Raw genomic sequence first — 16,016 nt, 5'->3', positions numbered from 1 at the left:
AATCTATCAAATCTTCACTTTTGTAACGTTTAATGTTTGAGTCTGTGTCTAAAAAAGTAAAAAAAAGTAAATTGCTAAGGAAAATGAAAAATATATAAAAAATATTAAATGCAGATCGTTAAAGAGTAGTTTCTTTTTGCAAAAGGGAACTTAAAAAATTCGTGGTTGCACTCAAATCAAACATTTTTTCTACCATACCGAACGTATTTAAAAGAGAATGAAAGCATTTTAAAATGAACAACTTTAAGCGTCGTTTTATTCCTTTTTTATTTTTTTACACGAGTTTTCCTAAGTACTGACTCTCTTTATTTCTCTTTCCATCTCACTTTCCGTTCTCTCACTCTTTGACTTTGTATTCAACCTAAATATATATCTTCACTGTGTATTTCTTAACGCATCTTCCTCCCTCACTACTCTCTTAATTTATATCTGTCCTATATACACTGACAGGCAAAGTTCCACGTTTTTTAACGTTTAATAATTGAGTCTTAGCCTAAAAAAGTAAAATACTAAGGGAAATGATAAAAAAGCAGACGGCAGATAAAATTTGTATTAATTTTGTTTTAGATTTTTAATTAACATTTCAATGTCGCGTATATCCTCCTATTGCCGTCGAACGCGCCTCGGCATACTTTCTACCAGTCTGGAAATGTATTTTTGCTGGAGATTAGCCCATTTTTCAAGAAAATCTTTTCAAGATTGTAGAGTGTATCTGGAAGTGATAGACATGCTCTTATTCATCTTTTCTTTATTCTTTTGAGGTTATCCCATAAGTGTTTAATGGCGTTCAAAAACGGGCTGGCCGGCTAAGACCCTGTTGTTATGCTGTTGAAGGCACGTTTGTACTATGCGAGCGACATATGGACGGGCATTGTCGTGTTTTAGAATAGGAATGTCGCTCATTTCATCCAGGAAAGACAACACCCTCCACGAACAACAACCTACTCTATGCGACTCTCCATTGAAATTCCCGCCCACACTATCACTGGGGCTGAAAAATTACAAGCTTCGTACTTTTTAATTCGCCTTCTCCACACTCTTTCACGCCCATCTGGAGATGGTAGAGCAAATCTACACTCATCTGTAAAAAGTACAGCAGACCAATCGTCCAAAGACGAGTGGATGTGTTATCGAGCAATTGCGAGCCGCGCAACTCTGCATGTTCTGGTCGATTTCGGTCCACTTACGGGACGAAAAGCCATCAGTTCATACTGATTTAGTCTACCTCGAGCAGTGTGTTCAGAAATTTGGACACTTCGAACTTCCTGGAGGTGAAGGAACAACAATAAGGTGCCGGTTTCGCAAAATTCTCAAAGTAAAAAAAAAAAAAATAATAAAAAAAAAAAAGGTCATCCTGTGGTTCTATTACCCTAGGACGTCTAGAATTCTAGAATGGGGCCTTCTATGGTAGGACACAGTTTCTCGAAAATGTCTAACTGCGTTTGGCAGTGTTTCATAGGGAACTCAGATTGCAATAGCTGCATACCTGATGGAACGTCCATCATCAATAAGTGCCAAACCACGCGCAACACCTCGGCACTATGCGGCATTGTTAAGTTTAAAAATTGAAATTAAGAAAAATAAAAAGTTTACTGCTTCAGAATTCAAATGAGACTGAATAAACATTTTAAATTCAGTAAAAAGTAAACATTGAAAATTCCTTTATCCTTGTTTTGGATTAAGGATTAAGTGTGTGTTTACATCTAAATGATATTCCCAATTTAAAACATTGCATAAACAAATATTTATTGGTAAAAACAATGAGAAAAATTAAGGGCAGAATTTTCTTTTATTGAGAAAATGCAAAAAATCAATTGGGTGCATTTTTTTTTGTCTGTCAGTATATTTAATAAATGTGTGGTGATTAGTGACCGTTAATCGATAATTATTCAGAAATCGTGAGGTGCGGTCTGGTGTGATGTAGGTTTCAGAAAAACATTTTCTTTATCGTGCCAACGTTTCGATCTTTATTGAGATCATATTCAGGGCCTGGGATTTACAAATATTGGTTACATATAAAAATTACATTTTGGATGTGGAAAAGTGAATTTATACAATGCAAAATATATTTATTATATATCCAATCAAACTATTTCTACTCACTCAAAGTGTTTGTCTTCTGAGTAATTGTGCGATTCTTGCGTGTAGTGTCGAGAGTGCCAGTGAGATTTTGCTATTTTGTGTTTATATACGTTGGATTTTGAAGGGACCATTACCAACACATTTTTCCCTTCGTCGATGATAGCAAACTTCCTAATTACAAAAAGATCACTACTAAAATTGTTTAAAAAGTTTAGGATTTGTCTAAACATTTATTCTGTAAGAAGAAAGAGTCAGGATTTAATTGTCAACTAAAATTGTATTGTTTTGGAGTAAACCATTTATATAATGTGTGGTGATTAGTGAACGTTAATCGATATTTATTTAGAAATCGTGAGATGCGGTCTGGTGTGATGTAGGTTTCAGAAAACATTTTCTTTATCGTGCCAACGTTTCGATCTTTATTGAGATCATCTTCTGGGCCTGGGATTTACAAACATTGTTTACATTTAACAAATACATGTAGGATGTGGAAAAGAGTGAATTTATACAATGCAAAATATGTTTTTTTTTGAGGTGAAAAGAGCCGACGAAGGGAAAAAACGTTGGTAATGGTTCGGCCAGATTATCCTTTCAGGATTATATAGAAAGAGATAAATAGGAAAAGGAAAGCTAAATTGTTGAAAAATTAGACTATGTGAAAAATGTTTGATGTGAGGAATGTGATGTGATGATATATGTATGTTATTTGCATTGGCACGATAAAGAAAATGTTTTTCTGAAACCTTAATCACACCAGACCGCATCACACGATTTCTGAATAATATTTAATAAAAAAAAAAAATCGGATGATCATGATGATTTGCGCCACTTTCTATAACCAGTTTTAAACCAATATGTTAAAATGCATTTAGATGGCATAATTTGTTTCACATCAATTTCTTTTGGCAATTATGTTCGTTTTTATTGCATTTAATGCTTTTTATATTATTTCCTTCAATGGGAGAAATAATTCATTAAGTTATTGAATGTAGAGAGAAAGAGGTTGTTTGTTGAAATGGAAACAATTCCATTGCTTTATGAAAAGTTGCATAATATTCAATACCTATCCTCTTACTTGACACGACTGCAATGCAGTCAGTAGGACCAAATTACTTTACCATTTAATTTCTTCCGGCCGTTTTCTTTTTTCCTCTTGCTGCTTCCGGGGAATCCGTCAGTGTTTTAGAGCAATCGCATTCCTTGCCACGTAAACGGACGTTAAAAGACGGAGAGGTTTTAAGGCGGAAACTCGCTTTCTTCATCCACTTAAACCTGATTGGATGCAACGTGTCTTTTGTTCGATGGACGTGTCGTCTTGGGCGGCTCTCATGTGTTATTAAAGGAAGGGGTTTCCACTCCTGTTTGAACTACGTGACACGCCATTTCCCGAACGTTAAATAAAATCCCTTTGTCCTTTTATTGCTAATTAAATTCTCGCAAATTGTCAATTAACAAAAGGAAAACATTGAACGATGAAGATAAACTTTTAATGAGTGTAATCTCATGAGGACAATGTGAAAACTTAATAAAACTGGTAAACAATGTAAACTGGAAACACAAAATATTATAAAAATAATGCAATATTATAAAGGCACTAAATAAAAGACAGTCAGTGTAACAAAAACAAAGTGTTATAACTCAAAATATATAATATTATAAAAAAATTGAACATTTCCCATACAAATCTGTAGTCTGAAGAAAAATTTAATTTTTTATGAAAAAGATAGTGATTTATGCGAAGTTGATTATTGTGAGACTTCAGATTATTTTGGACTGCCTATCCTCGATGGTTTAACTATCCTCAACCCATTAACTTGGCATAAAACAAATTTAAATACATGTCGAACTTAAAAGAGTACCATGAACGAAGGAGTAACATAAAAACCAAACTAAAGACTACTAAAAAACATAGCCCACACAAACACATCGAAAAAAGATTCATAAAGAAAAACAAAACGCCACCAGAATAATAGACAAGATAAACATATATTTTGAAATAAACATACGACTAACCGAAGTAATTAAATATAAAAAGTTCTCTAAAGACAAAAAAAATTACTAGCCTACTAGATAACAATGGTACAATATTAAACACGTTGACACCTGAAATAAATTAGAAATACGTCAAGTAGGCAGATTGCAAAAAAAGAACAACATAGCGCATGTAGACAAAATGAAATTTCAAAAAAAAATTAAGAAAAATCTGCACGGTAGACAAACTTACAAATAAAAAAAAAATACATTCAACATGAAACAAATTCATGAATGCAAGAAATTATCAAGCTTACACTACTTCCACCTTTCTGGAACTCGATAAAACGGAAATTACACAGATTCACCAATGAAGATGATGAGAAGCCGACATTCGTTTGACAGACCAGATTGACTCAACGCACCCACATCAAAATAAAATTGAAAACTGAAGTAACTTCCGAATTTAAAACTAACATACATAAACGGCTACATGAGCTAAACAACGCTGTAACACAAGCTCATAAACAAAAGACACACACCGAAACTAAGCGCCATAGAAAAACGTCATTCAATGGTCTTATTTACATTTCACAAATCTATTTGCATAAAAACATTATCGAAGAAAAGAAACACAATAGGAAAACTTCAGAGAAAAAATAAACTCGACTGGCCTACTATACAAAACGGGTACCTAAACGATAACATGTGACAGAAGTAAAATAAATAAATAAAATACAGTCACAAAGCTTATTTAGGGACAAAGTCGAAAAATTAAACTCTGCAAATCTTGAAAAAATGATGCTTCAAAACTTAGAAATATACATGTCACGTTTAGATTTGAATGTACCGCCATACCCCTCCACACAATCTGACAGTGAAAGGAGTAGGGGCTAGGAAAGGGCTATTTTTTTCAGTAAAAAAAACAATTCCCTTTCTGTCCTCCGTGGGCTAAGAGCTGTTTATTTGTAATAAAGAATAATTTGTTATGCACACAATTCAAGGGAGTAAATTTTATATTTTGACTTCAAAAAACTAAAAATAATAACTATACTTTAATTTAAAAAAAGGGTTGTAACAAAAATGTATTTTTATAATGAAAACTAATAGAGATAACATTTTATTTTAAAATTTACGTTAAAATATTAATTGTATTTTCTAATTGGTGGTCAAAAATTAATAATAATAACAAAAATAATAATTTCCTTTACTTTTACTTTTCTTTATAAAACGTGAATTAAATTAAATTTTTAAATTAATGTTTGTAGATTTTGAAATAGGTTTTATTATAGAATAAAAGATTCTTTAAATTAAAAATTAAAAGAAATTGTAATTTTATTTGGAAATAAATTTTAATAAAAGATTTATATTTAATTAATATTTGGTCTCGTATTTATTTTGGTTTGTATGGAATATATTAAAAGAAAAGGTGACAGATCGATAAATTAAATAATTGTAGTCAGGTCCGATCATAAAAACCTCTGGGACCTTATTTTCGTTTTCCGAATTCAGGGTTGGGTCCAAAACAAAAGAGACACACTTATATACAAATACGTCACATTAATACGAAAAAATTCACGAATATTAAAATGAATGTTGGGTACTCAGTGACCTCGCCCGTTTGTGGGAGGTAATCTTTTTCCCAAATGTGTTGCCAGATCTATTTTACGACACAAATCACTCAATTGATTGGATTGATGAGCTACTGTGTATTAAAAATCCTTAAAATAGCGTCAGTAGGCAATAACATGCAAAATAAAATGTTATCTAATATAAATAAAAAATATATTATAAAAGAAGACAGATAAGTTACGGCAAAAGTAAATAAAGTTAGTTTCTTATTTTAATAATAAAACTATCAAATACAATTATAGTATTAGGTTTAAATTAAAAAAATAATTAAACAAAGAAATAACGGACGAGCTCTTCAATGAATTAAGAAAAGAAAGAAAAACTAAGGTAGAATGAAGGTACAAAGAATATATTTAAATGAAACTAAAAATTCACTTGTGAGTACTCTTGACGTATAGATGCGATGTAGCGTTGCGGTTGTGCGGGAAAGACAGATGAAGTCAGGTCCACTTATGCTGCGGTGTGAGATGATGTCAGGCGTGCGGTCGTGGTGAATCAAGACGTAAAACAAAACTGATTGTAGTGCGGTCAGCGGTGGACGAATAATAATAATAACGCCCGTATTGTTGAGAAGAACTTGAACTATCGAATTCACAAAACAAAATAACTTATACAAAATATTACTGCCTGAAACATCTAACTTTAAAGAAACGGAGCGTGTGCTGTCTTCTTGGCGGTTGTGACGCGACCGGACCAGTTGACAGGACTTTGCAAAAGGAAGGGCCGTTTCCTTAGTAATGAAAAATACAAAACAAATCGCCGTAGCAACGGCGACCTGTAAACACGGTGCTCATGCAACCGAAAGCGTAAAGATTTTGTTCCCATAGCAATGGGAGGCGTAAACAGTCGTTCCCGTGGCAACGAGGAAAAAAAATACAATTTAAATTCAGGCGTAAACAATTAACAACTTATTTCACTTCTTCCACCTTCCAACTATTGAAGATAATGAGAACTTGGGAACAATTTACAAATCGATGCAAGATGGAGGGAGGGAGAGATTATTATTATAAACGTTGGTTTTTGAAGGGGTGGGGAAGGATGTCGGTATAGAAAAGACATTTTTGTATAAGGCGTCGGCTTCTTTGAGGTGAAAAGAGCCGACGAAGGGAAAAAATGTGTTGGTAATGGTCCCTTCAAAATCCAACGTATATAAACATAAAATAGCAAAATCTCACTGGCACTCTCGACACGACACGCAAGAATCGCACAATTACTCAGAAGACAAACACTTTGAGTGAGTAGAAATAGTTTGATTGGATATATAAAAAATATATTTTGCATTGTATAAATTCACTTTTCCACATCAATGTAATTGTTATATGTAAACAATATTTGTAAATCCCAAGCCCTGAAGATGATCTCAATAAAGATCGAAACGTTGGCACGATAAAGAAAATGTTTTCTGAAACCTACATCACACCAGACCGCATCTCATGATTTCTAAATAAATATCGATTAACGTTCACTAATCACCACACATTATATAAATGGTTTACTCCAAAACAATACAATTTTAGTTGACAATTAAATCCTGACTCTTTCTTCTTACAGAATAAATGTTTAGACAAATCCTAAACTTTTTAAACAATTTTAGTAGTGATCTTTTTGTAATTAGGAAGTTTGCTATCATCTGTCGAACCGTTTTATATCAATGTCACTGGATATTTACTGGCTTTGATGAAAAGTATTCTAATGAAATTTATAAAAGAAGGCTGTGTTCCAAGGACTGGCGTCTAAACCTCAAAATGGCTCTATGGCTATAAAAGGACACCTGTGTCCTCAGATCAATGTTGGCATTCGGGTCGGTGGTGTGGTGGACCAAAACTCTTCAGGCCAAAGCTATAAGTGGCACGCTAAGACAAGCTTGTCTCAGAGTCACTGGTGCCATGAGCACAACGCCAACTGCGTCCCTTGAAGTTTTGTTAAACCTCCCACCACTCCACAATTTGATCCAAGGAGAAATCAGAGCACCATAAATAGGCTAATAAATAGAAAACATCTTCTAGGATAGGCCATGTAAATAAAGAATGTAAACTGAGGGAGAAGATACAGGCAGCCCTTCTAGGAATGTCTATTGATGCTACTCCAAAGTACAACTTCACCAAGAAGTACAAAGTACAGATACCAGAACGGGAAGAATGGGCCAAAGGAACACCAATAAAAACAAATTCCTTCTGGTATACTGACGGCTTCAAATTGACAAGGGTACGGGAGCTGGGGTCATCGGGATCAACCCTAAGACCGAACTGACGGTGAACCTAGATGAAGCTACAGTTTTCCAGTCTGAAATCATAGCGATTGAACAACGTGCCAGAGAAATAAAAAGCTAGGAATACGTTACCGGAAGATAGCCATTTTCTCTAATAGCCAGGCAGCACTCAGGGCTTTAGCCTCATGCGAGTGTTTGGAACTGCTTGGAGGTCCTGAAGGAAGTCAGTAGCACTAATGATCTTACTCATGGTTCAGTGAGTTATAAAAACAGGGGACCACAATAAATCTATTCAGGTCGAGGTGCAGTTTTCAGTTGCAGTTTTTTTTCTTTTGGCCGCCACTTTTATCCCTATCCCTATCCTTACTTTATAACAATAACATTGGTCAGAAAGTAAATGTAGCACCTTATACTTGGGTGATCTCATACAATAACATTTTGTTAGAATAAAGGTATGAAATTTTGACCTGGCCATTCTTCGGTCTTCAATGGGAAAGGATGCGAGATTGTCTTGGTTGTTAATTAGTTTTTAGCAATAAAAGGAACTTACATTGGTCTGTTGAGGATATTTAAACAGCCTCTAACTTGCCTGATCCTACTCGAGGGAACCCTCGGAAAGCATTACAGGCCCATTGGGCAAATATAAGTGCCCCTAATTAACATTTACGAGAGTTTATCAGGAGAAACACGCGACATTTCTCTTATCGTCGTTTCGATTTTCTTCCGGTTTGCCGATTTGCACCAGGCCCGTGTTATTTACCGGCGGCCCTTAACGTAAAGGCTGATAAATCGGAAATCGGGGCGGTCCACCACGCCATTCCCACGGATTACGAGTCGACTCCAATATTGACACAAAAGGGTTTATAGAGCGATAAAAACCGAATGAATTCATGGCCACTTTGCAAGTAATAAAAGACAAGTTTGTCACGAACGAGCTCGATAACTCTCTCCTCTGTGCTTATTCGAAATTTCCGTTTATAAATCCCATCAAGTGGGCCGCTGAACAAGCCATTAACGCCCATTTCAAGGTATGATTTATTTTATCGGTCATTACGCTCAAACGATCTGCTACTATAGTAAAAAACAAAGTAGAAACGTAAATTGCACGTTTTTACACCTAGAAAATGGTTATATTTTATGATTTCGTTGACAGCATGAAGCGCAAATTCATACGAGTGCACAGTCGTGTGTTTCATATGTTTGATTCTCGTCTTTGACTAAAGCATTCCGTTGTCATTTCATTTGTCGCCGAGAATCAAATAGATTACACGACATTTTAAAAATGGCAAAAAGGAGGGAAAATTCAAAAGGTGGAGTTGAGATGGGAAGTTGGTGTCCGAGTGGATCGAAGTCACGATCTGAGGTGGTAGAGCAGCGGCGTATCTAGCCGAAGGTCGTGGGTTCGAATCCCGCTCGTGACACTGACTTTTTTATCTCAACGAAAAACCTAATTAATTGAAAGATATTAATTGGTCAAGCGGACCACGAAACTAGTGAATTTAATAAGAGCATAATGCTCAAAGCTCGGAAGTGGGATCGAGGAGTATTGAACCTTAAACGGGGGTATGAAGAAATTACAACGCATAATACATAATTTACATTATTATATAGATGTAAATATATATTATAATTTACATAATATATAAATATGGACTTGGAACGTCGCGTTGGCGGAGGTATCAGCGGTTCACTTTGGCAATTCATGTCGAGAGACGTGGTTTTAGAAGTCCTTCAACCTGATGATGAGCTAAAAGGCTCGAAATCCGGATCGTTGCAAAACAACTTACTGTGAGTAGGAACTATCCTTTTAAAAAGTATTGAACACCACACTCACTCCATCATTTATCATTTCTATTATTATATAGATGTGAATAGCTGGATTAGGCCTGATCCGACTCCTTTTGATAAAGAACTTACAAATCTAATCTGGTTTTATTCCTCCAGCATAAGACGAGCCCCAAAGTGGTTAAATTTAGGGCAAGATCAAGCCGTCCAGTTTAACGAAATCTTAATGTGACGAATTATGAAATATTGAACTTTCAAATCGATTCAATGTCATTATATGGATGGTTATTTTATCAGAGCGTGACAGATAATAATCTATAAGGCATTTGCCGGATTAAAATGGTTAAAACAAACTTCAATTTGAACGTGGGTTCTAAGTAAATCATGAAGTCGATGAGAGTTTTCGGTCGTACAGGAAAAGGATAGGAAGTAATAGGTTCCAATTCTACAATTCGGTATGTTCTCGATCAATGTGAACCGAAATTCCTTCTCCATCTCTTGGAGGTTATTGATCTGGAACGGCTTTTTATTCGAGCTAATAACGTCGCTCGGTGTGTGCATCCTGTCACCGCCTGATGGGATGAGAAATAACGAGATGACTTATTATTTGACGATCGCACAATAATTTTGCTTCGTCGGTGCGTCCTTAATAATCGGCCAAATCTGGCAGCTGACTCAACGGCGTTGTTTAAACGCGATATTAAAAATAATAAATTTACTCGAAAGCGCGTTGCCCATACAAATATTTTAATCTAGCAACGTCGAAAGTCTTTTATGGATCATACTCTTAATAGTTACTACTTTTTGTTATGCAATTTACAACAAGTATGAATTTTCCTTAATTAATATTTTGTGTTGTTAAATATTACATGACCGTATTATTTCTGTGGGTTTAATTGAATCAACCTTCATAAATTATTTGAAAATTTTGGAGACTTGCTTTCCACTATTGAACAAGTCGGTAGAATTTAAATTAGCGAAGAAGCGTTATTTAAAATGTTATTACTTACTGGTGACTGCCTGTGAACTTGGGAAACTTTTATTTAAGCAATAAGTTCTTCTTATCATAGCGACTTGTTTCACACTGGGCGTGAGCAACATCACAAGGTTCGTTTTATGTTCTTACATAAGTATGAAAACTTTGTTCTTTACACCGTGGACGATATTGTGCTTCTTCATACCGCAATAAATTATTTTGATCTCTTCCCGAACAATAAATTAGGTCAGGAATTATGTATTTGTAATCAAGTATGTGCTTAAAGGCCATTCCTTGGTGATTTTTAAAATATTTAATTAGCTGTCTGTACTATAATGCAAATTTCTGTATTATTGTTCTTTTCCCCATAGAATTTTCTCAAATCTAGAATAGAAAATTTATTAACAAATTGCAGTTTTTTTATTATTGACAACCGACAAACCAATATGAGACAGGATCAAACACAACCGGTACAAAAATAAAAAGAAACGATTTAATCTAGCCGTAAGTTCTGTTGTCGTTTGATTGAAAATTTTAAAATTTGGATTTTTCAAACTGTCGTGAAAACCCATTTTTTCAAATTACGTCTATTAAACATTTTACGCCAGGCACTTATAATAAAATGACATCATAAAAGTTTCTAGGATATGCGGAGGGAAATAATTGAAGATAGATCGCACTGGAAAAAAACCTCTTAAATTTACATTGTTTATGAAATTGTTACATAAAGCACCGTCCCCTCCCAGTGTTCTCTTTTTTCTCCAAAAGAGATAAAATCCATTATGCGTTCCCGTAAAAGTAGGAAATCTCCTGGCTTTGACTTGATTACAAATACGATGCTAAAGAACTTACCCAGGAAAGGACTAGTTTTTCTTGCTCATCTTTTTAGTTCATTGTTCTCTCACGGTCACTTTCCCTAGGTCATATGTTTAAAGAAACCTCGAAAGTCACCAGAAAATCCTACTAGACCTATTTTCCTTCTCAGCACAATTAGCAAAATATTTGAAAAAATATTACTGACATGTATAAACCGTCACCTCTTCTCCAACAACATAATTTCAGAGTGCCAACATGGATTTCGTCCGGGATTAATCACGACAACTAAATTATCCAGAGTTGTCGATCATGTGACACTGAATTTTAATTTAAAAAAACACACGGGGATGGTTTTGCTCGACTTGGAGAAGGCATTTGATACCGTTTGGCACAAATGTATTGTCTATAGGTTTATAACAGACAAATTCCCAAGCTACATTGTAAGAGTAATACATAGCAATCTACAAAAAAGGACATTCAGGGTAACCTCCAAAGAAATTGTTTTGCCACCATGTAAAATTCCCGCTGGAGCCCTACAAGGTTCGGTTCTAGGGCCAACCTTGTTCAATATATTTATGAATGCATTCCCTAGGCTAGACTGTGAAATAGCTATGTATGCTGTTATACCCCTGTCAGGTATGGAGTTACACAAGTAACACCAATATAAAGTGCCTACAAACTACTCAAAATAAATTTTTAAGGTTAATAACATTCTCTAAAAGAAGTGTTATTATAAGCTATGCACGAAATATTAAACATCCCATACATTAAGGATGATATCAAAATTATAACTAGCTTTTATGAACGTAGCGCTGAGAGTACCAATATGACAGTAAAGAATGTAAGAAATTATAATCTCAACAAAAATTGGAAACACAGGAGGATCAAACACATTTTAGTATGACTGCTTTGTATATTTATTCACTGTGATATTATTTATTAAATTATTTATTAAATTGTTAATTTTACTTGTTTATATATGTATTTATTTACCACATTAGTAAATGTCTGACTATGTATTGTACAAGTCTATTCAATGATTTTAATTTATAATAATTAGTAATTATTTATTAACTTGCTTATTTATTAATTTATTAATTAAATTAGGTATTTTCAAAGTAAATGTGTTGTTTATCAAACTTATCTATTGTACATATGCAGCCAATGATTTATAATTTATAATATATGTAATTATTTGTAACTTCCCTATTTATTAATGTATTCTTTCTGCAAGTGGTTTTTATAATAATTTTCACTACTGTTCTCATTTCTCTAGGCCAAATCAGCAAATATTGTAAATATACTTAAGCCCTCTGTCACAAGGATGTATAATGTCCTAGACATTTCCCCCTTGTATTCACTTTGTACAAAATGTATGTAAAAGTATCTAATAAATAAACTGGAAAACTCGAAATATAAAGCATTGTAAAGTTTTAACGAGTAATAGGGAAGCAAGATAGGAAGAGCAGAAAAAGAATAAGACCAAGGGTGCAACCTTGGAAGGCGTTCAACCATTGAAATAACACTTGGAAATTACCCGTTCAAGGAGAATGATGTCAATATAAAGTAGAAGTTTCGGCCTAATTAGCAAACTTCCGTGCCAACTTAGTCAAAATTCTTCCCTCTGTCAACAGCTTTTACTTAATACTCCAAATTAATTCATTATTGAACGACGCCCAGATGTACCTGATTAAGATTTATTAAACATATGATAACTTTACTTAGTAACTTAAATATTAAAAGCTTTAAAAAAAAAATTGTATGTTGTTATGATTCCTGGGGGTTTTAAACTTTTTAAAAATCTTATTATATTATGAACGGAGACAACCAAATAACACTATTTCATATCTTTCAATTAATTAAGGTTTTAGTTGAGATAAAAAAGTCAGTGTCACGAGCGGGATTCGAACCCACGATCTTCGGCTAGATATGCCGCTTCTGTACCACTTGAGCTATCGTGACCTCGATCCAATCGGACACTAACTTCCCACCTCNCGTCACGATAGGCCAGGTGGTAGAATAGCGGCGTATCTAGCCGAAGGTCGTGGGTTCGAATCCCGCTCATGACACTAACTTTTTTATCTCAACTAAAAACCTTAATTAATTGAAAGTTATTAATTGGTCAAACGGACCACATAACTAGTGAATTTAATATTATTTCATATATTTATTTATTTTACTAAACAATAGGACATATGTCTTTTTGGTCATTTTATACAATACAATTGCTTACAAATGTAAGAGGACAAATTAAAATCAAATTTATATTGCAATAAAAACCAATTTAAATTAAAAAATTAATATTGCTTATTTTAAAACTCAAAAGGTACATGTACACAATGTTTTATCACTACGACACATGATACACAGACTAAAAACTTCCCCACTCAACATTCCAAACTAAAACAATGCATTACAAACGACAACGAACATAACAATAAAAACCGACTTTGCTCGAACTTTTCAAGTTCCTTAGAAATTTATTCATTGAAGGCAATATATCAACTTGTAACCTTTATCTATGGATTTCGCTCTCTTATCACATGTATAACCTCTCTACCCACAACGGTCGTTGGGAAGGTTGTCTTACACGTTTCACGAGCGTACTTTCAATGCCATCTCATCACCTTCTAACTCTCGTCTTATGAAATGCAATTAGCTTGGACTCCCATTTAACGAACTGGAATACAGAAAAAAGTACTCGTTATGGAGAAACATTTTACATCACGATCTAATTTTTACATTCGAAATTTCAGGAGCGTCCATGTGTATTGCCTGTGGAGGTACCGCTATCTTGATTCGCAACACCTTAACCCATTATCTATTCCTAATTGATCTGCTGTATTACTTTACACTGCCATTAAATTGTCCTTCTCACCCTTCAAATTTTTTATAGCAGAACATTACCCACCAAATCATAACGTTTCCCACAAACATTTTATATATTTTTCCAGTACATTAACCCACGTGTCCTGTCCGATGGTGATAACAATTACACCACAGGGGGGTTGGAGAATAGCTACCCCACTAGGTCGTGCCTTATATGCTGTTTTTTATCTGTTAGCTGCACCACAGATGATGGTGAGCCGAAATACATTTGACAGGCCATGACACCTAGGTCAGACCAAAAGGATCAGTAAAGACCAAACAGCTTGAACATCATGCAGACTACACCGAGACTTCTTATAAAACAGGCTTTCGTTTTGGATGGAACCTGGATAAGTGGAAACTGGGTTAGTGAGAAATCCTGGGTAAGTGACAGAAGTGTTATGGTCCTGTCACTCTGTTGGGGGTTCAAAACCTGGATAAATTATAACTCCTAACCTCCTTAACTGAAGTGAAAGTGCTTTTGGAAATAGGCAGGTCAAAAACCGAGGTGTTTTAAGAAGGTTAAAATTCTTCCGATAGATTACGACAGCAATCGCAAAGCTTGAATGACCTGTGAAATCTTCCTGAAATGGCTAAAGAAATTGGACACATATGAAACTAACAAACCGAAAGATTTTGCTGTTTCTTGATAAATGCACCGCTCATACACAAATGCCTGAGTGAAGTATGTAAAAATCATTTACCTCCCTGCGAATACGACCAGCGAGCTGCAACAGTAAAATATGGGCATCATCCATAATTTCAAAACGAAAAGAGGTTTTACGTTTCCTCGTGCGATACACGGAAGATAACACCAATGCTCCTCTTCTTAAAACAAACCTTTTCCAGGCCATGAGATTTGCCAGCACGGCTTTGTACTGTGCCATAGCTAGCACGATTGATAATTGCTTCAGAAAGTGTGATTTTGTGAATGACATCGCCAAAGAAAATGAAGTTTTGGTCACAAGTCATGAGGAAGATTGAATACTGAGTTACACACCATGCCCAACAACGTCCCAGATTTTGATGATTTCGTACGGGTTGACGACGGAGTGTCTACTGGGGATTTCACTGAAGCTGATTTTATGAAAGCTTGTGCCGACGCAGTGCTTCGCCTGATGTAGGTAAGGAGGATACTGAGGCAATTGATGAACGACCACCAGTTTTGAAAAGACAAGCACTTCAAGCAGTGGACACCGTTATGAAACTTTTTGAAGGCAACTCGAACACAGGAAACGCAGGTTTTTCATAGGCTACTTGAGCTTCAAAAAATGGTGATGAAGACAGACACTGAAAAACAAGGCACGATCCATGATTTCTTCAAGCCAAATTGACTCATGTCACTTGACATGTGAGTCAAATTGACTCACCTAATACATTTGACCTTTTGACTTATGTGCTCACCTAGATATATGTAGTGCATGCAACACTGTGTATGTACAATACCGAAATGTGTTGTTTTCTGTTTTCAACCTGGATAAGTGAACACAAACTACTTCGAACCTGGGTAAATGAAACACTGGGTAAGTGAAAAACCTCTCTAAGTGGCATCTGAGGACCTGGTCCCCAGTGTTTTCACTTATCCAGGTGCGGCTATATGTCAACTTGTTAATCAATAAGAAGCAAATGTAAATAAGAAAATGTTGTTTTTTCACCTCTTCCACTATTTATGGTATG

This window comes from Cimex lectularius, unplaced genomic scaffold (assembly GCF_000648675.2).
Source record: "Cimex lectularius strain Harlan isolate CLEC.00 unplaced genomic scaffold, Clec_2.1 scaffold309, whole genome shotgun sequence".
NCBI classification, from domain to species: domain Eukaryota; kingdom Metazoa; phylum Arthropoda; class Insecta; order Hemiptera; family Cimicidae; genus Cimex; species Cimex lectularius.
Note: the sequence above shows the minus strand (reverse complement) of the source record.